The 25,721-nt window shown below is 37.9% G+C and overlaps 1 long non-coding RNA gene across 10 annotated transcripts in view; it reads right to left on the reverse strand.

Annotated features, from left to right (window-relative positions):
• LOC138419530 (uncharacterized) overlaps nucleotides 1–25,721 on the reverse strand; it is a 639,926-nt gene that overhangs the window by 401,279 nt on the left and 212,926 nt on the right. For 8 of the 10 annotated variants that reach the window (XR_011249001.1, XR_011249004.1, XR_011249003.1 and 5 more), the window contains exons 3-4: nucleotides 10,862–10,984; nucleotides 9,536–9,628 (exon numbers count right to left, since the gene is read on the reverse strand). The exons of 1 other annotated variant lie outside the window; for it this stretch is intronic. This is a non-coding gene — a long non-coding RNA (uncharacterized lncRNA). The remainder of the gene's footprint in view (nucleotides 1–9,535; nucleotides 9,629–10,861; nucleotides 10,985–25,721) is intronic. One more of the 10 variants, XR_011249007.1, reaches the window with a different exon arrangement.

Consider the following 25,721-nt stretch of genomic DNA (forward strand, 5'->3'; position numbering starts at 1 on the left):
TGGCAATGCTTAACTTCTCTGAACTATTTCCTCAGTTGTGAAATGGAAATAATAATCGCCAGCTACATGATAGCCATCTACATTGTTGAGAGAACTGACTTATAATAGGCATTTTTCATCATTTTTACTGTAAACAATCTAAGAGAAAAATGATATTAGTCTGAAATATGGTGTAGGGAATGGAGAAGGGGGACTATGCAGAAAGGAAAGCTTAGCTGGACCCTTGGCCCTCCTTGTTTACCTTTAAGTGTAGCTTTAAAGCATTCAGACAAAAAGAGGAGTCATTTCACTTGGTGTCTAATATTTATATGTATGTTTATAAAAATTCCCAAGGGAATATGCATTTCTGCAAAGACAAACACATGATAATTCCCTTAGGAAATGATATTTCACGAGCCTACATTCTGAGTAACCTAAAGTGATCTCTCCTGAAATATTTTAGTCTTCAAAACTTTCAGTATAACTTTTATATTGCTTTTTTAATGTTCAGACTATGTGTTAATATTGTTTCTTGATTCATAATTGACCCTAAATCTTGCTCAATATTTAGAAAATGGTTAGTCACACTGACACTTTTAGCAAGTACCCCTGTTTCAGGGACCAGAGGGCAGTTTGATCCTAAATGAGTAATAATATAATGCAAACTTCAGGGAGGTTGCTCTTTGTCAATTCTCCCATTCCTTCCAAATATTTCATTTATTTTCAGAGTTAGAACAGTCTCCAATTTGCCTTTAGCTCCTGGCACTCGTGACCTGTATGTTTTGACTCCACTCTTCTCTAAGTCTCCCAGTCACAATTATATGACTTTGTCACTCTCTTCCCACAGTTCATTCCCCTAAGCCTGTCAACGTCCTCTGCCTCAAGACCTCAGGCATCCATGTGCTTCTCCTGAAAGGTGCTAAAGAAGTTTATCTTAGAGTAACAGTTCTTAAACTATTGTGGATAGTTTAAAATTGTGTTAAGATGTGGAACCCCTTTAATGTTTGGCTTCATGACTAGAAGTGTCAGATTCATTGTTTAGAACAGCATTTATTAGAAACAACTGATCACTCAATTTTCTTTATATCTCACTGAAGGGAAGATGTATTCATTCAAAATTTGCACATGTGTACCTCAAGTTATAGAAACTCACTCCAGCAAACCAAAGAAACCTAGGCCACAAAGATGTAATGTACAACCCAAGAGCAGAGAGGTGCACAGGTCTCAGAACTGAACAGTATTCTTTTAACCTCTCCTTTCTGCCGATTTGTTTTACTTCTTTTTCTCATATTTGCTAGCTCTCATTTTCCCATCCACCCCACCATCCTAACTAGCTGTCACTCTTGTAGACATAGTGGAAATGTGGCCATAAAGGACCATCCAATACTGAAAACGCATAGAAGGGTCACTGATGCCTCAATTGCCACCCACTCCCCAGCTGTGTCATAGAGAAAATCACCTGGATAAGCTGCTGGTGCTGCTACTGCTAAGTCACTTCAGTCGTGTCCAGCTCTGTGGGACCCCATAGACGGCAGCCCACCAGGCTCCCCCGTCCCTGGGATTCTCCAGGCAAGAACACTAGAGTGGGTTGCCATTTTCTTCTCCAATGCGTGAAAGTGAAAGTGAAGTCGCTCAGTCGTGTCCGACTCTTCCTGACCCCATGGACTGCAGCCCACCAGGCTCCTCCGTCCATGGGATTTTCCAGGCAAGAGGACTGGAGTGGGGTGCTATCGCCTTATCCGACCTGGATAAGCAGACAAGGTCAAATGCAGTAGTACCACTGGTGCATAGGGCAGCACCTTCAGTGAGTGGGGCAGCGTCAACAAGGCAGAACTCAAGAAAGAGTGGCTGATAAGCAATCAACCCAAAGGCTGCACCACTTCCTTTAAAAGTAATAACCATTTGGGGAAACATTTTCCATTTGGAATGTGCAGCTACTAGGTTGGCTGCCCTCCTCTACTGATCAATGGAGGAAAAAATCCTTTGTAAGTGACGTCCAATTAAAATAAAATATTTTTATTTTCAGAAAGAATATGTAATATTTCTTACATTGAGTTTAAATTTTTACTAGGAAAAAAAATAAAGCTTTATTAAATGAATACAATGGAAAAGAGAAAGACTTCTAGACTCCAGGATAAAATGGCAGACTGAGAACATATATTTATTTTCCTTTCCATGCTCTCAAAATGTTAGAAGATATGTTATAACCACAGTCAGGTTTGGATGGAGAGGCAATCCATAGACCAGATATTTTGATGACAGATAAACTATGCAGGGCAGATGAAGCCATAGTTCAGAATATGAAGAGAAGAACAGGTGTCAGCAATTGTAGAAACTGTTCTTTCTAGAGAAACTGTGAGAAGCCTGAAGCTAAAATTTGGCAGGCTTAGAGAGAAATAAATAATGATAGAGAAGCAATCAAAGGAAATGATTAAAAACTGTCCACATCACTGCAACTTGGCTCCTCCCAACAAACTTCCATTCCGATGTGAATGTTGAATGACAGGTCTTGCATGTTCAGTGAGCATGAACCAGAGGACTATTTTCTAAAGAAGCTAAATCAGTTGCTTGGGAACAGCCAGTGTTCCATGGGTGGGATGCTGTCCCAAGATTAAAGTTGTCCTTATTTTGTCTGAGGGAACCCTGTGGAAGGTATGCTTGCCTGCTTCTCATCTACACACCTTAAAATGAAATTTTTGTGTAGCCAATACTACCACATATGAGCATGCACACCGCACACACACACACACGCTGAGCACTGCTCTCCTGCATAAGGAAAATGTTTGATGGCTTGATAAATTAACAAATCCACAGCAGAAGGATCTTATTATAGCAACTTAACCTAATCAACACTGTATTTTATTCATAAAGATGAATGGAAACCTAATTACCATGAGACAAATGGAAAAAATCATCAGTACAAAGAAAACTATCAAGAAGAATAAGTCAAATAGCTGATCCTGGAGATAACACAGATAAGAAGGAAAAAATGTGTGTGCAAATACACATGGATAATAAGAAACACAGATAATAATATATATATACATAGAAACACACATACATATTATGTATATATCTTCAGTTCTGTTAGATAAGATAATAAACCCATGGAACAAGAATGCAATGCCATGAAAAGGAAATAGAGGATATCTAAGAAGGATGCCTTAGAAATTAAACATAGTATTACTGAAATTGAAAGTTCAGTGGAAAGGCTGGCTGCTAAAGAAACCTCTTAAAATATACAACAAAAAGACAAAGAGATGGAAAATACAAAAGATCCAATTTCTAACAAATTAAAGTTTCAGAAAGAAAGAACAAAGAAAATAGAGGGGGAAAATATATAGGAATTCAAAATTTCAGAGTTAAAAAGCGATATGAGACTTCTATTCAAAGGTGTCACCAAATGCCAAACAATGAATTTTAAAAGACCTACACCTAGACATATAATTACAAAATTCTAAAAAAACTAGAATAAAGACAAAATGCTAAGAGTCCAGAAAGAAAAATAAACTCAAGTAATAAGTTTCAGTGTACTAGACATTTGTTATGTCCCCGCCCCTCAGCCACATCACAGTCCATTGCCTACGTGTGATTTCAGCTGCATTTGGAGAAGATATTCCATGGGAACTAGGACACATCGCACAGAAGAGAGCATCCCAACTGAGGCACACATTGTGTCTTTTTCTGCCGGTAAGTCTATTCCAAGCCCTAGGAGCCAGCCCTTGTACTCATGCATAAGCATATTCCAGAGTACAAGACAGTTACACCCAGGAGCAACCTTACTAGCAGAGGAGCTGGTAAATAAGTGATCCAGCTCCCTGTAGTTCCAGAGGATAATTCTACGTGGCATTACATGTCATTCTCAAAAAATCTTAGTGGACTCAAGCCTCTGTGACCCACAGTAGTGACGTCATTAATGCACCTTAAGATTGTCTTTTTCTCCTTTCTTGTCTCACTACTCTCCTGCCTCAGCTCTGTTTCCTGGGATCTCACTGCCAATAAACGGCCTGCACCCAAGTCCTTTACTCAGGCTTAGTTTGGGGAAACATGAACTAAAATTTTGGTGCTCACATGCCTGGTGACAGTGATGAATGAGTAGTTTCAACAGCCACAGCCAGACAGGAGCAAGGTAACCATTACTACTAAGAAGAACTAAACTCTAAACCTTCTTGGCATTAGTTTTGGGGACTATGCAATGGGACAGAAGCTGGTAAAGTCTGCAGAAGACCATTAGGGAAACCAAGAAGGACCTCGAGGAAGCTGTTAGTGAAGGTTTGAATACAGTGACAAAAATGAAGAGCAAAGAAAAAGGGCATTTTTTTATGTAGTGACAGAAAATTTGGCAACGCTGTCACCTGCATTAATGAGGAGACTAGAAAGAGCACCCAGGGGAATTGTGAATGCCTGGGGAAATTTGAGGCAAAATTTCAAACTCTAAGTGGCTTCTTACCAGCTGCCTATGATACAAGAAGAGAAATAAAACAAAGGAAGAACTCTTTAAGTCTGTTTTAGCAGAATCTAAGTGAAACATAAAGTGTCAAGCTTTAGGGTATCAAAAAATAAGACTGTTTTTCATCTCTGATTCCTTCAGAAAAAAATTCTTATAATGTGAATTTCTTAAAAACAAAGATCAAGTCATATGGGAGTGTAAGTTCCTTGATATGCCTCAGAAAGAACTAAGACAGTAACTGAAAGACAATTTCAGACAAAGGGCCTTGTAGACCCTCTGTGTTAAACATAAAGGCTTCTAATAATCTGAAAGACATTGTCCATGGGGAACAAAAGATAGAGAAGAACTGGTCCCCGAAAGAGTCATGAGTGTCACTGATGTCTGAAGCAAGTTTCTCAGCATTGGCACTATTGACATATTGCGTCAGACAATTTTTTGTTTAAGGGGGCAGGAGGAGGTTGTTCTCATGTCCTGTGCACTGTGGGATGTTTAGCACTCTTAACGGTGGGATGTTAGAGCATCCCTGGCCTCTACGAAGTAGTCACCAGTAGTATCCCTCCTTGCACTTTTGACAATAAAAGTTACTTCCAGACCTTCTAAATGTCACCTGGAGGGAGGAGATCATTTGAGAACCACTGATTTAAAGCACTGCAGTATAATTTGATACACATAACATCAACAAAGATTTTATTTTTTTTCTGGATGTTTTATTCATTTATTTTTAATTTTTATTTTTACTTTATTTTACTTTACAATACTGTATTGGTTTTGCCATACATTGACATGAATCCACCACGGGTGTAAAAGAATGATATCAACTTGGACTTCAAGGGAGAGAAACAGGACAAAATTAAATGAAAATCTGTCTTTGGCCATCTATATAGAAACCAGTTAATTGCAAACATGGGTTATTTCTATGAAAAGGGCAAGTCTCTCACCAAAAGCAGGGTTTATGGCCAACACCTTTGAATCTGGGCAGGCTGTGTGATTGCTTTGACTAATAAAATACAGTGCAAGTTATGCCATGCTAGGTTCCAGGTCATGGCCTCAAGAAATTGGCAGTTTTCACTTCCTGTCTCTTGGAAAACTTTGAAACTCAGCTGCCATATACTAGATGCTTAAGACATATGGAAAGGCAATATGTAGGTGCCAATCAATAGCCCCAGCTGAACACCAAGACAATAATCAGTGACTACTAACCATGTGTGTTAGCCATCTTGGACATCCAGGTCAATTGTGTCTTCTGATGACAGTAGCAGCCTCTATCTGACTGAAACATAGGAGAGATCCCAAGGAAGAACCACCCAGCTAAGACTAGTCAATGCAAAAATACCATAGCAATAAGCATTGGTATTTGAAGCCACTAATTTTGCAGTGGCTGATTAAACAGCATTAGATAACCAGCAATCAGGGAAGAAGTTCTGGGTAATCACACTGACTTTTCAGAGATTAAGCTTTTGGTTAATTTCCTCAAGCAATTTTGACCAGCTGAGTTGCTGGCCAAAGATGAGAAAAATCTAGAAAGTGTCCTAGAGGAAAGAGTTCACGAACATCCATCACAATCTTGGGAGCAGTGATTGCACTAGGGACTACAGTTTGTTTCACTAAAGACACTAAATGTGGACTCCTATAAAGATTTCAGCTGGTAATTACCTTGAAATATCAGAAACAGAGTGAACTTATTGTGGAATATCAGGAAATCTTTATACTGCAAGGAGTGAACTTGAGAATGCTGGTGCACTGGTCACACTCCATCAATTCACAGGTGATTTAATTCTCAGCTGCGGTAGACAGGTCCATGTGGAATCAAGCATCTAACATCTACAGCAGCACACATCATGCACGCATCTTTTGTATTTTGCCTTAAAATCTTCTCTGACGTTGTAGGAACTTGGAAGAATTGACGGAACAATTGGCAGCAGTAAGCGGAAGCTTAATGCATCGAGAAAGAAACAACCAGGGAGGAGTGGTAGCCTGCATATTAGTTTTCCATCCTCCTGTTCTCCAGGTGGAAAAATCTGGGCAATGTTATGTACAGTTTTCAGGAGATGCTGCAGGAATTGAGCCCTGTTTCTCTCAGTAGCTATTTTGAGAAAGTAAAAAGTGAAAGTCAAGTTGCTCAGTCGTGTCCAACTCTTTGCGACCCCATGGACTGTAGCCTACCAGGCTTCTCTGTCCGTGGGATTTTCCAGGCAAGAGTGCTGGAGTGAGTTGCTATTTCCTTCTCTAAGAGATCTTCCCGACTCAGAGTTCAAACCTGGGTCTCCCGCATTGCGGGCAGACACTTTACCATCTAATCCACCAGAGAAAGTACCTGTAAGTTAAATTTTCTTCCTTACAAAACTCAATCTCCTCCTCTGACTTCTGATACTTTCAATGGATAACAAAATAAACTACCTATAGCTAAGCCTTTCCCTTACATCCTGCTTTCATCAAGAACTGAAGACAATCAGATTGGTAGCAGACTTTTTAATTAGCGTCAGTCTATACAAGGAACCTAGATTTCTGGGCCTAGCCTATTATCAAGCACGAAAGCAAAACATATTTTATGATATGCAAAGATACATATCCAAAGATACATATTTCTTACCTCCTATGAACCTTTCCTCAAAAAAAAATATTAAAGAGGTAACCTAGAAATTTTTTAAAGTATTCTGAGAAAGTTCTTCATCAGATTTGTGATTTGCAAGTATATTCTCTCCGTTTGGAATTTATCTTTCATTATGACTTGCTTTTGAACAAGGATCTGAATACCCACTGACCTGTCTCTTGCAAGATTCTCATTCTCTTTGGTATAATATATGATTACACACTTTTTCTGTAGATCTATTCAGAATATTTAATCTTGAAGTAGATTATGTGTGTATAATCATTATATTGTATGAGCCCTTTCTTCATTTGCCATTTTGAAACCCAACCTACAAGCAAAGCACTGTAAATTAATTTTAACTGAATTATATTAATTACTGACTTAATAGAATATAAATGTTACAAACTGCAAAATATAGTATACAAAATGATGGTTAGCTAGCTGGTTTAGTCACTAAGTCATGTTGGAATCTTGTGATGTCATGGGCTGTAGCCCGTCAGGCTCCTCTGTCTGTGGAATTCTCCAGGAAGAATACTGGAGTGGGTTGCCATATATGGTATACAAAAGTGAATAGTGAAGGTTGTGAGGGGTATATGGAGAGTGATAAGGGGGGGGCGGTCTTTCATTTTAATTGTATTTATTTATTTATTTTTAATTAAAAGGAGTCTTAATTTTATTCTATTTCATAGTGATATATCTTTAAATAGTTCTAAAAGTATGAAACAAAAAATAAAGACTTAAGTATCTTAGTAAACAGAATAATTAAAAGCAATAATATTGGTAGCAAAACTTAGGAGGCGATGAGAGATCAATGTTAGTAGATATGAGTTAATTCCTCATCAAATTAAAATGTAGTAGAATAGAATGCGCAGTCCCAAGACATTGTCTCAATAGAAAAATATTAGCAACAATTTTTTGACACATGATGCAGTTTTAAATTGCTCAAACTTCTATGTGCATGTATTAAATAAATATGCATATTCACATTTATATTAAAATATAATTCTATATTATGGATAGTTAGAAGAGTGTAGGAAGCTGGAACTTCCCCAGCAATCCAGTGGTTAGAACTCTGTGCTTTCAGTGCAGGGGGCATAGGTTTCATCCCTGATCAAGGAACTAAGACCTTGCATACCACGTGGTGTGGCCTAGATGAATAAGTAAATAAAATTAAAAGCAACTTAAAACTTTTTTTTCCAAAAAAAGTAGTATGACAAAGTAAAAAAAAAAAAGGATAAAGAAACAAGGAGTCTTGCGGGGAGAAGCACAAGGAAAAAAGGCAAAGAAAGTAAAAGAAAGACAGGTCCAGCCAGAGGGAGAAAAAGCAGTATAGAAAAAAAACTTGGACTGACAGAAACCCAGTGCAAAAAGGAACATCAGTAATGGAAACTGACTTCCATGGAATAATATTGTCAGCTTGTGGCCTTTTAAGAGATTGCAAGTAGAGATTTTTCAAAAATTTTGAAAAACTGCAAAAATCTCATAAAATGTTTTGTGTCTGAAAAAGCAAGGATCCAACTTTCTTTCAAAGTGAAATGCCACTACTTTTGAGAGACAATTTTCAGTTACATGAAAAAAAAGAAAGAATATATCTTTTTATCTATTCCTTAAGAATCAAATGCTGGTGAGTTTACTTATTCAACCAGAACATTTAAATTATTCACAGAGGCTACCATAATCAAACACTAGAGAATTCCTCTGAACACTCTGAACACTTGACTAGACCTTTTCTGCATAATTGTTGGGACAAGAGCCTTTCCAAATATCTCCTTTGTAACTGTTAGCAACAAATTCCACAAATATATCTCTAAGCTCATAAACACTTGCCATACCTCTGACAAGCACCTGCCTCCCAAGCTTCAGTAGTCCTATCAGTGTGGTATAGGAAGAAAAAGAGGCAATGATAACTTAATTTTACCATTTGAACTAAATAGTAAGTACCTTTTGAACCTAGAGTTGGAGAGTAGATTTGTGGTATGGGTTGGGAGGAGCAGGTAAAGAGAGGGGCTGATAGGGGAGAAAGGAAAAAGCCAAGAGCAGGTGACCCTAATGCTAATGCTATCAGTTCAGTTCAGTCCAGTCCCTCAGTCATTTCCAACTCTTTGTGACTCTGTGGACTGCAGCACGCCAGGCTTCCCTGTCCATCACCAACTCCAGGAGCTTACTCAAATTCATGTCCATTGAGTCTGTGATGCCATCCAACCATCTTATCCTCTGCCATCCCCTTCTCCTCTCACCTTTAATCTTTCCCAGTATCAGGGTCTTTTCCAATGAGTCAGTTCCTCCCATCAGGTGGCCCAAGTATTGAAGTCTCAGATTCAGTATCAGTCCTTCCAATGAATATTCAGGACTGATATCCTTTAGGATTGATTGGTTTGATCTCCTTAAACTCCAAGGGACTCTCAACAGTCTTCTCCAATACCACAGTTCAAAAGCATCAATTCTTCATCACTCAGCTTTCTTTATGTTCCAACTCTCACATCCATGCATGACTACCGGAAAAACCATAGCCTTACCTTTGTCAATAGTGGTGGCAGTGGTAAAGAACTCTTTTGCCAATGCAGGAGACATAAGAGATGCAGGTTGGATCCCTGGGTCAGGAAGACTCCCTAGAGGAAGACATGCCAACCAACTCCATTATTCTTGACTAGAGAATTCCATAGACAGAGGAGCCTGGAGGGCTTCAGCCCATATAGTTGCAGAGTCAGACACAACTGAAGCAACTTAACACACAAACACAATACCTACCACATTTATTTGCCCATATATATGAAGGAATTATACAGACCAATAAAGAAAAATATATGAATCCAATGTAAAATATCAAAAGATACAAACAGGCAGTTCACAGAAAACAAAAATCAATGACTAAGTTTTATATACAAATTGATGTGCAATCAAGGTAAAAAAGAAGGCAGTGAAAATGAAAACCAACTATAGATATTACTTCATATTTCTGAAAATAATGTCTGAGAAGTAACAATAAATGAGAATTTTCATATCCCACAACTACTTTTAGAGCAACTAGCAATACCTAGCAATTAAGGCATACTTATAAGTATATATTAATAAACAGATAAATGATCACATATATTCATAAGGAGATATTCCAAAAAAATAAAATAGCAAAATCAGTTAACAACTTAAATGTCTATCAAAAGAATAGGCAAATGAATTTCAACATAATCATATATTAAAATATTAAACAACAATGAAAATGAATTCACACCAACTGAATATTCAATATGGATAAAGCACAAATATTTGGAACAAAAACCTATATCCTCAGTAGTTCATTTATACAGAGATGAAAACATGCAAATCAGACTATATACTCTATATATATATATATATATATATATATATATATGCTGCTAAGTCACTTCAGTCGTGTCCAACTCTGTGTGACCCCATAGACGGCAGCCCACCAGGCTCCCCCGTCCCTGGGATTCTCCAGGCAAGAACACTGGAGTGGGTTGCCATTTCCTTCTCCAATGCATGAAAGTGAAAAGTGAAAGGGAAGTCGCTCAGTCGTGACTGACTCTTCGCGACCCCATGGATATATATCGAGCAAAACTATAAAGAAATAGATGAAAAATATTAAAATTAAGTCAATGGTTTACTGGGAAATAAACTGATTCAATTATTTTTTCAATTATTTATTTCTTAGATAGTAAGAACATGCATGTTCCATACATGCAACTTATAAAATTCTTCATGCAATATTTCATAACTTAGATAAATGAATAGAAAATCAGTATTTTTTGTTTTGCATGAGAATGAATGCTGTGCAACAGTGAAAAAAGTGGATGACTTGGCCTCAAAATCAGTTTCAATCTCACCTCTCTCTCTGCCTCTGAAATCTGGTCAACATTTATTGCCTGCTTGTTTTTAAATCTTAGTAAAGCTGTTGTTGTTGTTGTTGTTGTTGTTGTCGTTACCTCTTCAGGCCTGTTTAAGAAGACCTATGAAAGGACAAGATCAAGCATAGGCAAAGACTTTAGCTTTTGATGTAAGAAGATATTTCTTCTAAGGAAGGAAAAAAAAACATAGTTTTGATACATGCAGTTTGAACTACCTAGTCTACTATTTTAAGCTTGCCGAGAGGAAAACACAATGAGAACAGCTCAAATAAATGGTTTGCATTATTCATTTCAGTATTATTTTCATTTTGTTGTAATGAACTGCATGTGTGATCATTATTTCTCATTTTCAAGATCTGCAGTGAGTACTGCTAAGTCAATTTGTGGATTTAAGTAGCAGGCCAATTACATCAAATACTGCTGGGGCACTGAGTAAATTGAGGAGACAAAAATGTCCATTTAGCTTGCCAACACGAAAGCCACCTCTGACTTTGACAAAGCAGTTTTGATAGAATGGTTGGGTGGGAAGCAAAGCTGAGGAAGAGCTGAAAAGTAAAAAGAAAGTCAATGAAAGGAGACTGAATAAGTTTAGCTATGGAAGAGCAAGAAAAAGTGTAAGCTGGTAACATGAGGGCTATGAGAGATTCAGGGAGGATTTCTGGTTTTACTTTTAATGGGAACTAAAAGAATATGTTTTGTACTGATCCAGTAGAGAGACAAAAGTTGATGGTATGGATGTTCCACAACTATTTCAGATTCAACATTTCAAATACTGAATTCATCATCGTCCTACCCCTTCCAACTCCTTCCAGTTAGCCTGCCCTGCTCTCATCCCTTAACTAATTTACAGAAGTCCCACTTACTGCTACCTAAACTAAAAGTCGGAGATGGCAATGACAACCCACTCCAGTACTCTTGCCTGGAGAATCCGAAGGATGGAGGAGCCTGGTAGGCTACAGTCCATGGGGTTGCACAGAGTCAGACACGACTGAGCGACTTCACTTTCACTTTTCACTTTCATGCATTGGAGAAGGAAATGGCAACCCACTCCAGTGTTCTTGCCTGGAGAATCCCAGGGACGGGGGAGCCTGGTGGGCTGCCGTCTATGGGGTCGCACAGAGTCGGACACGACTGACGTGACTTAGCAGCAGCAAACTAAAAGTCATCCTAGACTGCTTCACCTCTAGCATTTTCCACACGCAATCCATCACTGAGTGATACAAAATTTACCTCCTAAATTATAAACGTCCTTCTCTTCCCCATCCCACTATCAATGTTCTGATTCAGACAACTACTGTCTCTCAGATGCATAGTCTTCACAGCTTCTAGTTGATCCCTCTGGCTCCAGTATTACACTGTAATATCTCCTGTCTATATCGCTGCCTCTGTTGCTGTTGTTTAGTCACTAAGTCATGTCTGACTCTTTTGCAACCTGGTGGACTTTAGCATGCCAGGCTCCTCTGTACATGGGGTTTCCCTGGCAAGAACGCTAGTGTATTGGCGTTTCCTTCTCCAATATTGCTGACAAGTCACTCTCTAACATACATACCAATCATCTGCTTAAAATTCTAGGATGGTTTCCCAACAATAAACCTAATTCCTAAGTTTAGTTTATTGGACATACCATCACTGTTCTTAAGCAAGAGTCCTACTTATGTATGCTGGCTCATAATATATTACTTCAAATCTTCAATTTTTGGCTTAAATTTCCCAATTTGACTTTATTATTACTCTTTAAAAATTTAGCTCAGCATTCGTCTCGCCCTGGTAGATTTCCCCTCCTCACCTTCACTATTATGAACCCTTCCTCTACATCCCTATGGTAGGTAGAACTCTAAAATGGTCCCTCAAGATTTTCTGCCCAATTCCCAGGACCATGAATTTGAAGAGAATTCATTCAAGCTCTGACCAGGTTAATTAATAAAAGGATTTTACAGATGTAATTAAGTTTCTAATTAGTTGACCATGAGTTAATCAAAGGGGATATTATCCAGGTAGGATATATTAGCCCTTTAAAAGCAGAGTTTTCTCTGAATGGCAGTAGAAGAGGAGGTCAGAAAGATTCCAAGAATCAGAAGGATTCAATACACCATTGCTGACCTGAAGATGGAAGGGGCTGCATGATAAAGAATACAGGAAAGGCTACTGAATGACACCCAACAAGGAAACAAGAACTTCAGTACTGCAACAATAAGGAACTAGATTCTACTAGAAACTCAAATGAGACTGAAAGTGGATTATTCACTAAACCCTCCATATAAGAGCCCAGCCTGGCTGTTACCTTGATTTTTGACCTTCTAAGACCCTAAACAGAGAATCCAAGCAAGCCTGTCCAGGTATCTAACTGATAGAACTGGACACTGCTTCAAGTGTGCTAAGCTTGTGGAGATTTTTTAATGTAGCAATTGAAAGCTAATGAAACTCCATAGTTATAGATCCATGTTTGTGTTGGCTCCTTTGCATTTCTTATTTATGGTGCTCTCCTCCTAATTAGTTTGTGAGCTGCTTGGGATGGAAATCATGTTTAAATGATGTTTGTATTCCCAATATCTAGCATTCAGTTCAGTTCATTTCAGTTGCTCAGTCATGTCCGACTCTTTGCAACCCCATACATAGTAATTGACATATAGGGTAGGAGATGTTCAACAAGCATACATTAAGTATCTTAGGGGAATGTTAATATATCAGTTGAGTCCTATGAGAAGCAAATACTGAGACAGAGTTATGAGCATGATGAATATGTGGATGTGGGGAGGGATTCAGGCTTATGAAGCTAAACGAGAGAAGGTGGATTGATCACAGAAATGCCATTTCCTTCCCGAGAGGATCTTTCCAACCCAGGGCTCGAACCCAGGTCTCCCGCAGTGTTGGCAGACGCTTTACCATCTGAGCCACAAGGGAAGCCCTCAGACATCAATGCATGTATGAAAAAGTCATGTCCAACTCATAGCAATGAGTCTGGAGCTCCAGACCAATATGCACCCTTTAGAGGAGTCCCATGTTGGGCAGAAATGACCAGGCGCAGTACCTCTAACCTACTCAATCGTGGGTCAGGGGCTGCCTAGGAAAAGCATTACCTTGGCCTGAAAGTTGAAATGGGTCCTGATGGTGACAAAACTAGAAGTGTCAGTTAATTGTTCCTCTGGCAAGTGAACAGTAAGTTTTTTCCAGGAGGAAGATCTAAACATACTCCACAGCTACCACAGTCTATGAAAGATGACTCTTTCTGAAGTAAAACAGAAAATAAGCTCTACTCATCAAAGGAGAACTATGAGGCTTTCTTCCGGAAAGAATGCAATAAAGAAAGGACTCCAAAATAATAGTGTTCTAAAATTTAGCTAAGAATCAATCCACTATTTTACAATAAAAGTTGCAATGATGGTTGTATTTTTCCTAAAGCAGAGAATTATTAGTCAATTATAACTTTCTCAAGGTTTTGGTGAAGAAAAATATTTTCACCTCAAGGGCATATCTTCAGCTCAGAGAAAATTTTGTTTTAATAAACACCAGTGATAACTTTTAAAGGAGTTTAGTTTTCTTAGCATTGTTAAAATGAAAGAGAAAACTCTGTTTCCTTAGATCATCGTGTCTGAATTCACATATCTTTGTTCTTACACTGTTTTTCTTATTTGTTTCAACAGTTCTTATTCGGAATTAAATAGGTGTGAATTCTAAGCAAAACTATTCAAAGCTTCTATTATCATTTCACAAGTGCCAAAAAGAACTAGACATTGCTCTTTTTTTTAAGAGGACTGAATATTTCAGAGACAAGGAGGTCTGGCAATATACTAAAGGAAGAGTTATTTTCAAACACAGCTGACAAATCATGAATTTTTTTTTTAATTTTAGTTTTTTATTTTTTAAATTTTAAAATCTTTAATTCTTACATGCATTCCCAAACATGAACCCCCCTCCCACCTCCCTCCCCATAACATCTTTCTGGGTCATCCCCATGCACCAGCCCCAAGCATGCTGCATCCTGCGTCAGACATAGACTGGCGATTCAATTCACATGATAGTATACATGTTAGAATGTCATTCTCCCAAATCATCCCACCCTCTCCCTCTCCCTCTGAGTCCAAAAGTCCGTTATACACATCTGTGTCTCTTTCCCTGTCTTGCATACAGGGTCGTCATTGCCATCTTCCTAAATTCCATATATATGTGTTAGTATACTGTATTGGTGTTTTTCTTTCTGGCTTACTTCACTCTGTATAATCGGCTCCAGTTTCATCCATCTCATCAGAACTGATTCAAATGAATTCTTTTTAACTGCTGAGTAATACTCCATTTTGACGATTCTCATGTTTGAAATATCGACTTCACATCAGGGGAAATGTGACAATTAAGGATATATTTTTCCCAAATAGTCTACATTTTTGTTTATGTATATGAGTGTAAAAATTTCAATTGTAAATTGTTCTCAGAAATATAGTTTTAGATTTAATTATATCAAATGACATTTTCCCACCCATTAGGCTGGATGAGACTTAATGTCTTTTGATATCCTTAATGATACTGGTTTTCTCTTAAATCTCCAAGATCTACCTTGGGGATTGGGACACATTCTAATTGGGGTGTCGAGGTTTAATTGTATCATATTATGTTCAACTATATGAACACAACGTTTTAGAGGCATTTGTTAGATTAACACAATTTTTAGAGGTATAATAATTCTAAGAAAAATCTACCTTTAGTCTCATTTACCAGAATTCATTCTAATTCTGACTGAAATTTCCTACTTTCATACTAATAAGCAAAAACTGCCCACCAAAAAAATATAAAAATATCAATTTAAAAATATGTTTTCTGCATCCATAATCAACAGTAAAGACAGAAGCCTAGAGCTCTGTGAGTCTGTGACAAGAACTCTCAATTGCCCTTCCATATACCACATTTTCTTAATCTTTTTCCATTCCACCCCTGGGTGACCAGTCAGTCTCTTCATCCCTCAAATCTTAGCATCTCTTTATGTGTGCTCACTTTTAGCTGATGGTCTTATTTATTGTTACTTGGAAGAGTAAAGTCATCAGAAGTGGTTTTTCACATACTATGATTTCCACATCTATCAGCTGCCTGCATTTGAGCCCTTGTAGGTACACTGCCTTCTCTCCCATTGCTACAGATGAACAGTCTTACTTAGCTCCTCTATGAGCAGAACTTCCAGTGAAGCACTAGCTCCCAAGAAAATTATTCACACTAGAATATAAACTCAATGTTTTATTTGCATCTCTTTTAAGGCATCTTGATCTCACAACCCTTCTGGAAAATACTCTTTTCAATAGGAAAACTCCTAAGAACATATTCTCCCTATCTACCTTCTCTCCTGTTTTCCTCTCCAGACTTTTGTTACCACTACACCAAAACAGCTCTCATGAAGGTTAGCATTGTTACATCAAATAATCAACTTGCAGATCTTACCCTATAAGCAATAGTTTGTCATTGTTGACGTATTCTCAGACACCTCCTTCACTTATTTTTTAGGGAATTCCTCTTCCTTGGTTCTCCTCCCATCACACTAGCTGCCTCATCTTGGTCTTTTTGCCATTTCCTCTTCATCGCCCATGTTGCTAATGTTGGAGTACTCAGGTCTCAAGGCCTTGGATATTATCTCCTCTACTATCTATACACATTTCTTAAAATATCTAATCTATTCTTGAGGCTATAAATTATACCTCATACCTCCTATCCTGATCTCTCTTATAAAATTCAAGACTGTTATGTCCAACTGCTTACTCCCAACACACACTTAGATAGCTAATAGGAATCTCAAATGTACCATGGGTAAACTGAATTCTGATCTCATCCCCTCTTGAAAATTGATCTTTCCTAAATCTTCCCCAGTTTCAGTCCATGGCAACCTCATTTTTCTACATGTGTCCAAAACACCTGGAGTAACTTTGATTCTTCCTTTTTTTATACTCTCCATTAACCCATCAGCAAACCCTGTTGACTCTACCTTTAAAATCCATTCAGGATTTGCCATTTTTCCCACTTCAATTGCTACTCTCCTCGTGCAAAGCTACCCACATCTCACCTCTGAGTTACTGCAATAGACTTAACTAGTCAGCCTGCATCCTCTCTTGAACCCCTGCAGCTTATTCTCAACCTAAGAAAAACCATATTTCTTCTCTGGTCAAAACCCTAAAATAGTTTCCCGCCTCATTTCTATCTGCCAGGGTGCTCCAGAGAAACCAAATCAATAGAACACATTATATAGAGAACTGGAACAAAATAAAGAGATTTCTTCAGGGTTATGATGGAGGCTGACAAGTCTGAAGTCTATAGGGCAGTCTAGCAGGCTAGAAACTCAGACAGGAGTTGATGCTGAAGTCATGAGGCTAACTTTCTTCTCTCAGGAAACCTCAAGTTTTGTTCTTATGGACTTTCATTTGATTGAATGAAGTCTGCCACATTATCAAGGACAAACTCCTTTATAATCAAGATTATTGGTGCCAGATGCATCTACAAAATACTTTGACAACATCTAAATTAGTGTTTGATTAAATATCTAGGTACTATAGCCTAACCAAGTTGACACATGAAACTAATAATCAAATCCCTCAAAGCCAAAAATCCTTAATATTGCTTTAAAAGCCCTGTGTACTCCATCACTGTGTTAGCTCTGACTTCATCTCTTTTTACTCTCTCTCTCTCTCTTATTCACTCTGCTCAGCCACTTTGGCCTCCTTGCAAGGTCTCAAGCTCATCAAGCACATTCTTTCTTTAGGAACATTGTTGTTTCCACTGAAATATTCTTCCCCAAAGATTTAAAATGCACCTCTTCACTTTGCTCATATTTTGCTCAAACATCACTTCCCTCTGTTGCTTTCCTGATTTATTAGTTTCCATAGCACTCATCACAGTCTGACATACAATGCACTTTTGTGCTTATTTATTTATCATGTATTCATTATGTATCTCTCTCCATTAAGATAAGCTCCAGTAAAGCAGGGATCTTTATTATATTCACTGAGGACAGTGTCTGAAACAATAACTATCCAATAACCCCTTTTGAATTAATTTTTGTTTTAAAACACATCATAGGAATTTCCCTAATGATTACATTGAAGTTTTTCCAGTGAGTGCAGTGAAAGTGATTGGAGAGTAGATTTATAAGCCTGAGCGCTAATGTGACTCTATCATATACCTTACTTCCTCTCTGATAAATCACTTCCCTACTCCAGGACACAGACTGCCCCAACAGTCAAACAAGTGAACTAATTTACGTTCCTTCCAACCGAGAAATCTCACCTTGTTTCTTTCCTCTGTATCTTATTTAAATAGGACTTCAAGAAATACTACAGGTCAAGAAGCTGGAAAAGTCTATACATCTCTCATGAGGGAATTGCCCCCTACTTGAAGCATAGATGATAAATTAAGATCTACATGGTATAGGGACCTATTTATGCCAGCCAACTAAAAACACCTTGAGATGCTACCCACCCCCACTGCAATGTTATAAACACATATTTCCATAATGGCCTGCACTCTCGGAGGGTCTACTACATACTTCAGAAGCTGAAGGTAGATGCTGAAGTTCCATCTCTTCATAAAGACATCACTTCTTCTTCCTCCAAACCTGAAAACATTCTGTTCTTCTGATTTTATATTTTAGTTCCCCTCCTCCAAGATCCCTAAGCACCTACTGTCTTTCTGGAATAAAGCAGCAGTTCAGTTCAGTTCAGTTGCTCAGTCATGTCCAACTCTTTGCAACCCCATGAATCGCAGCACTCCAGGCCTCCCTGTCCATCACCAACTCCCGGAGTTCACTCAGACTCACGTCCATCGAGTCCATGATGCCATCCAGCCATCTCATCCTCTGTCGTCCCCTTCTCCTCCTGCCCCCAATCCCTCCCAGCATCAGAGTCTTTTCCAATGAGTCAACTCTTCGCATGAGGTGGCCAAAGTACTGGAGTTTCAGCTTTAGCATCATTCCTTCCAAAGAAATCCCAGGACTGATCTCCTTTAGAATGGACTGGTTGGATCTCCTTGCAGTCCAAGGGACTCTGAAGAGTCTTCTCTAACACGTAATCACTTTGTCTGGAGCTATCCCAAAGTCTTGTGAATTCCATCATCATAGCCTTGCAGTTGCAAGAAGCCCTGCCCTTCTTTATAGAAAGTAACAACCAGTGTCACTAATTGGCAGTTTCAGCAATCTTCAGTGGACCCAATTTTTCTCTCTCCCTCTCTCTCATTCAGACATAGAATTATGAGCATTCCTTGTCCATAAGACTTTAAATCAATGCAGTCAATACTTTACAATTCTGAATGACAATCAATAAAAGAGGCCTGTACAACACTGCCGTGCATCTTCTTTTGCCTGGGAAACTTTCCTTTCTAATAAGAGAGAGAAAATGAAGAATCTTACACAATCAATAACTCAGATGTTGAATCTCCCTAATCCTTTCAACACTAGAAAAGGAGCCATGTCAGTTATAATCATAGTATGAATTTTTACAGGGTTTTCCTTTCACTAGCTTAATAATAGATTCAATTTTTAAACTTCCCAGAAAAAAAAGACTCAAAGCTAAGATTCAAAAGTTCAGCTTAATTCTAACTGCAGTTGTAGGCACAAGTAAATTGGTGCTAATGCAAAAGAAATACACAGAGAGCAATTAGAGGGAAAATCTAAGAATGAACATAACCACAAAATGCTTTAATTGAAGTTAATCTCACATTAAAGAAAACCATTATGTGAACAAGGCAAATTAAAACAGTTATTAACAATGCAGATGTGCTTGACAAGCCAGTCTTAGCCTTTCAGGCAATGCAGACCAGTCCTGTGAACTCTTGCCTGTCTATCTCCATCACACCATTTTTTTTAAAAAAAGGTAAAAATGCATATTTTCAGTTTGAAAGAATACATTGATGATTCTAAATTAGTTTTAATTCTCACCGTTCAAACTTACAAAGATGGAATTAGTAAATTTGAGGCTCTAGAGAAATATTTTATTTTAATTGGAGGAAAATTGCTTTACAATGTCGTATGGGTTTCTGCTGTACAATAATGTGAATCAAGATATATTTTGACTGCTGAAAACTAACTCACCTTTCCCTAGTGGGCTTCCCTCATAGCTCAGTTGTTAAAGAATTCACCTGCAATGCAGGAGACCCCGGTTTGATTTCTGAGTCAGGGAGATCCTCTGGAGAAGGGATAAGCTACCCACTCCAGTATTCTTGGGCTTCCCTTGTGGCTTAGCTGGTAAAGAATCCTCCTGCAATGCAGGAGACCTGGGTTCAATCCCTGGATTGGGAAGATCCTGTGGAAGAGAGAAAGGCCACCCACTCCAGTTTTCTATCCTGGAGAATTCCATGGACTGTATAGTCTATGGGGTCACAAAGAGTTGGACACGACTGAGCAACTTTCACTTCACTCTCTCTAGTGTCTAAAATGCCCCCAACACTATTGCAAATTCCTGGCCATTTTTGGATGCCCTCTAAAATCAAGACCTTGTCCAAGACCCATTACATACATTATTTCAGCTCTATACTGTAAAGACACTGCAAGGTAGGCATTATTATTCATATGTTATGGATTAGATACTTAGGTTCAGAAAGGTTACGACAATTTACCTATGGCTATACAGCTAATTAGTGAGAAAGCTCAAATGCAAACTTTGGTCTATCAGAATTCACAACTGATGCTCTTTATACTGCTCTGCATAAAAATGAGTTTCATTTGAGATTCAGTGACAGGGAAGCTTTAAAAAAAAATGCTATGGAATACTGGGACTCTCATGGAAGGACTACAGCTGAAAAGTCTCTGACCTCCTTTTCCAGATTCCAGGAAAGCAGCGCCCAGGTCCTGGCTAAGGGCACAGTGAGATTGGCAAGAAAATCAAAGAAAACCTTCCCAGGTCTAGGTATTGAGGACAGGGTTGCTCAGGGGTCAGAGAATAACAAAAAGTGACATTTTGGTCGGCAAAATAGGCATCACGGTTCCCACACCTATGCATTTCAACATCTTGCATCCTTTTTTTGTTTTTTTTTTTTTGGATAGTGTAACCAAGAGATTGACCCATGCAGAGTACTTCAGAGTTCAGTCCCCAGGTCAGGAAGATCCCTGGAGAAGGGAATACCAATCCACTCCAGTATTCTTGCCTGCGAAATCAAGACATGGCCAGAAGATCCTGGCAGGCTACAGTCCATAGGGTCACAAAGCATCAGACATGACTGAGCGTCTGAGCACACGCAGCACACACACACACGTTAATGATTTTAGTGCTTTTCTATCTGTTCATGGGAAGATGTAAAAACTGAGGACCACTGAAATTATTTATATTAATATCTCAAATGCATCTAAACCATCTAGGTCCAATATCCTAAGCACAGAATGCTTCCTAATTTTCTCCACCCTGAATCCCCCTCAGGGTATAACTTTGTTGGGCAATTACAGTGGTGAAGGGCTCAATCTTTGGAGAACTGGAATGGCAGGCAACATTATTTTCTTTATTCTACTCTATGGGGGATGATCCATTGCCAAATTTTGTCTTCAAAACACCCTTTACACAAGAAGAAACTCAAGTGTAATTTTACTTTCCTCCAAACCCCAAAACTAGTAAAGTAAAAGTGAAAGTGAAGTCTCTCAGTCCTGTCTGACTCTTTGCGACCCCATGGACTGACTGTAGCCTACCAGGCTCCTCTGTCCATGGGATTTTCCAGGCAATAGTACTGGAGGGATTGCCATTTCCTTCTCCAGGGGATCTTCCCGAACCAGGGATTGAACCCGGGTCTGCTGCATTGTAGACAGATGCTTTACCGTCTGAACCACCAGGGAAGTCCTAAATCAAGCTATAAATAAATAAATATGGAATAATACAAAATAAACAATAGCTTTATTTTTTACTAAAGAAAGATGACTTGCTGTGTGAAGATAGTATCAATATGAGCCTCCCAGCTCCTCATTTCAATCACCATTGCTATTCCTAAACACCTTCTATGTAGAACTACTGGGCTCCCACTGAGGAGAAAAGGCAATCTATGTTTGATTTCACATCTAAAATTAAAGTTAAATCAATAGCATCTGTGTTAGTCTCCTATCACAGATCTAACAAATTACTTAAAGCAACACAAATTCATTATCCTATAGTCCTGAAGGTCAGAAGGGCCTTACTGTATATAAAATCAAAGGGGCAGCAGGTCTGCACTTCTTTTCCATTTCCTTTTTCCAGCTTCTAAAGGCCACCTGCAGACCTTGACTCAGGATCCCGTCTTCTGCCTTCAAAGTCAACAGTGTAGCATCATCATTCAATCTCTCTCTCTGCCTCTGACCATCATTTCCACCTGCCTTTTCTTCTTTTAAAGATGTTTGTGCTTACATTTGGCCCTCTCAGATAATCTATGAAAAATCTCCCAATATGAAAGTCCTAAGCTTAACAACATCTACAAAGTTCCTTTTCCCATGTAACCTAACATTCACAAGTATCTAAGATCAGAACAGGGACATCTTTGAAGGGCCATTATTATGCTTAGCCCAGCATATTTGTCTGGATTTTATATTCACTGATCTGGAAATAAAGACTTAAAAGAGTTTATAACAGAACATGCTATTGCCTCTTCTGTAAGAAAAATGATGATGAGAGTACTTTTAAATATCAAAGTTCTGAGTATGATTCCAAGGAGCAAAACTCTTCAATTTGACATCTAAAAAAATGGTTTACATTTGGGGTACATAATGTAATACACCAAACCATCTTTGATAAGAGGAGAAGAAATTCTACTGTAGTAAAAAAATAAAGATAAAATTGGAGGCCAAAAGATACAAAAAGTGTGTGTTTGTTGGGGGTGAGGTAGGGATTAGGGGTAGGGGGCTAGTAGTGTATTTTACCATTGAATGATGCACTGGCTTGAATTTTAGGCTCTTCTGCTTACTAGCTAGGTGACTATATGTAAGCTACTTAAGAAATCAATGCCTTAGTTTCTCACATGTTAAATGTAGACTGTTTCAGTACTATAGCCATATTTTAAGGCAGTTGTGAGAATTAAAGATCATGCCACATAAGGACCTATCACAGAGCTTGGTCCAGTGGAGTTGCTAGGTAAGTAGTAACTGCTCTGTTTCCATTTCTTTTAGCTCTGTTATTATATAAGGAACTCCCCACGCAAGGATGTTTTCCATTATTTGGTTAAATGTACAACATTTCTACTCCTGAATGGAGTCCATCTTCAGAAGAATTCCTGCAGAGCTATAACTCCTTCCATGATAATACTTATAAGAATGCTTGATGAACTGCCCAATAACAAATTAAAGAAATGGTCAAGTTTTGACAATTAATTACACAAAGCTTCAAATGCCACAGTCACAAAACTGAAAACAGACAACTCTAGAATGCTAACTCAGGTAAAGGAATGCCAACAGGAAGATTTATCATCTGTAGGCTATCACAGAGAACTTAAATAACTTTCTGACTTGAGTTAGAGGTCAGTTGAATAAATAAAGAGCTACATAGATCTTACAATGTGAATATAATTGCTAATCTCTTTCTCTAGTTTCTTTCGGTCATTAAGTACTTCCTGACACCACCTCACCAAGTCAGCATTTGAAATGAAAAAGTTCCTGACCTAGCTGATCATGACAAGTTACATCAATCCTCAATTAAGCTGGGATATACAGAGCATATCTTTTTAAAAACTGAATGCTAAATATTGAGCAGATAATACATTCCTAACACAAATCTAAAACAAAGCTAATTATAAACAAATATAGAATATTATTTTATAAAAGAAAAAATATTTACAGTTGTTTATAGGAAACACTCTTATTTTTATTGTCAAAACATCTAATGCTGGACTAACAATTCAACAAAACAAGGTAGTCTCTAGTAGGAAATATATCAAACATGAAAAAAGGGGATGTAATAAAAAAAACAAGAACACCTTCCTGGTGTGGTATCTGTGACATATATCAAAATGTGTATGTTTTATTCCAAAATCTATTAACAATTCTACTTGTAAAGTTTATACTCTCATTAAATAGTTATATAAATTGCAAATTCCATCTACAAGCTTTCATATTCATGAACACAATATAAGAATATCAAAGAAAGAATGATTTGCTCCTTAATACCGTTTCCTATGAGGAAATGACCTTTTGGTTTCCTGTCTTATTCTTGTGAAATTTGAATGAAAACCAGAAAACTTTTAATGTCTCAAATTTAAAATAACAGCTAGAGATTAAGTGACATATATATACTGTCAGCCAAGCCAAAGGAATTCTACCTGTTAAATCACCAGAGAGTCAGTGCATGCTGCCAAAGGCCTCTTAATTTAATCAGTGTGATTTCATCAGAGTCTGGCAATGAAGAATCAGAGTTTATATTCCTTTGGCTGCTGAAACACCAGGGTTTTAACATCTTCATAGAATTGAATCTTCGAGGGATTTATGATGGGAGCCTTTAGCTATCTACAACTCCAAGTTTTTGAAGTTGGGAAAACTATTAAAATAAGAAGAATGTAAAATGGCAAGTTCCTTGATGTGAGGCCTTTGCAGCAGGATATGGTGTTAAATGAAGCTAACCAATTTCCACTTTGTAGTTTTGATAGATGTCCAGAGGGCTTTTTGAAAGAAAAACAAAATGAAAGGAACAAAAGCTGAGTGATCATTTCATCAAGGGACCCTTGGTTTATACTGTAGTTCAATTTAGGCAAGTCAATATCAGAACACTCAAGAAATATGAAAGAATTTCTCCTCCTCAAAACTCATTTCATCTCTCATCCAAGAGCATACCCTAATGTGCATTTTGTCATTTTTTCTGAAGTTGTACTCCTCTTGTATTCCCATCCAAGAGAAAATATTACTATGTCCATCATCGATAGAAGCTTTAATCCATGACTTTATACACAGACAAGTGTGTTTCACATACAGTAAATCTACTTAACAATTGAATTAGTTTATCAACAAATATTTCTGAGCATCTATAGTATATTATGACCTAAGCTAAGTTCAAAGGATAAAACAATGAACCAGACAGGTATACTCTCTGCTCTCCTTGAATTTATAGTTTACATGTTGGGAAAAAATAAACAACTAATTATTCATTTCAATGTAATAAGCACTGTGAATCAGAATAGGGTACCAGGGGAGTTTTTAATATATTTGACTCAGTGGAGTCTCAGAGAATAACTCATTGGATATATGAGCTAATTTTGAAGTGTGAGTAGAATTAACAGGAAGGGTAGTTGGGAATTAGTTGGAGAAGAAGGAAAACTATTCATGCCAACAGAACCCAGAGTGGATTGAAGTGTTGAAAGTTTGAGAAATGAGAGAAAACTAGCATGGGGACAGCCAACAGTGACGAGGGAAGACCATGATGTAAGAAAGAGAGAGAAGTAGCCAGAGGTTAGATCATGGCAGACTTGGAAGTCACATCAAAGACACACGTTTATCCTAAGAAGAAGAAGAAACCATTGAAAGGTGTTGAGCGATACATTGATACAATCAGGCTTGTGTTTTTAATTGGTCACTTTGGCTGCTATGTGGAGAATGGATTAATTACTATTAATGAAGCAGTTATTTCTCAAAGATTCATGAATTTCCCACACTGTACAGCAATAGTGAATCAAAAGGAACATGAATGCAAAAGTTAATAAAAAAAAATGTGCATCAAAAAAATATAAATCCAGAGACTGTAACTGCGATTTGGTAGAATACCACAAAAAACTGTCTTGTTCAAATAACTACCTCTGTCTTTCCCAACAGCGTACATCTTTCAAGGCCACATTTATCACCTGCATTTTGTCCATAATTTATCTGCAGCACCTGAAACTGTGGTTGGCAATGGCAGATCCTCACTAAATACTTACTAAATGAATGAATGAAGAAGCAAGGAAAGTTATT

This window comes from Ovis canadensis, chromosome 1 (assembly GCF_042477335.2).
Source record: "Ovis canadensis isolate MfBH-ARS-UI-01 breed Bighorn chromosome 1, ARS-UI_OviCan_v2, whole genome shotgun sequence".
Taxonomy (NCBI): domain Eukaryota; kingdom Metazoa; phylum Chordata; class Mammalia; order Artiodactyla; family Bovidae; genus Ovis; species Ovis canadensis.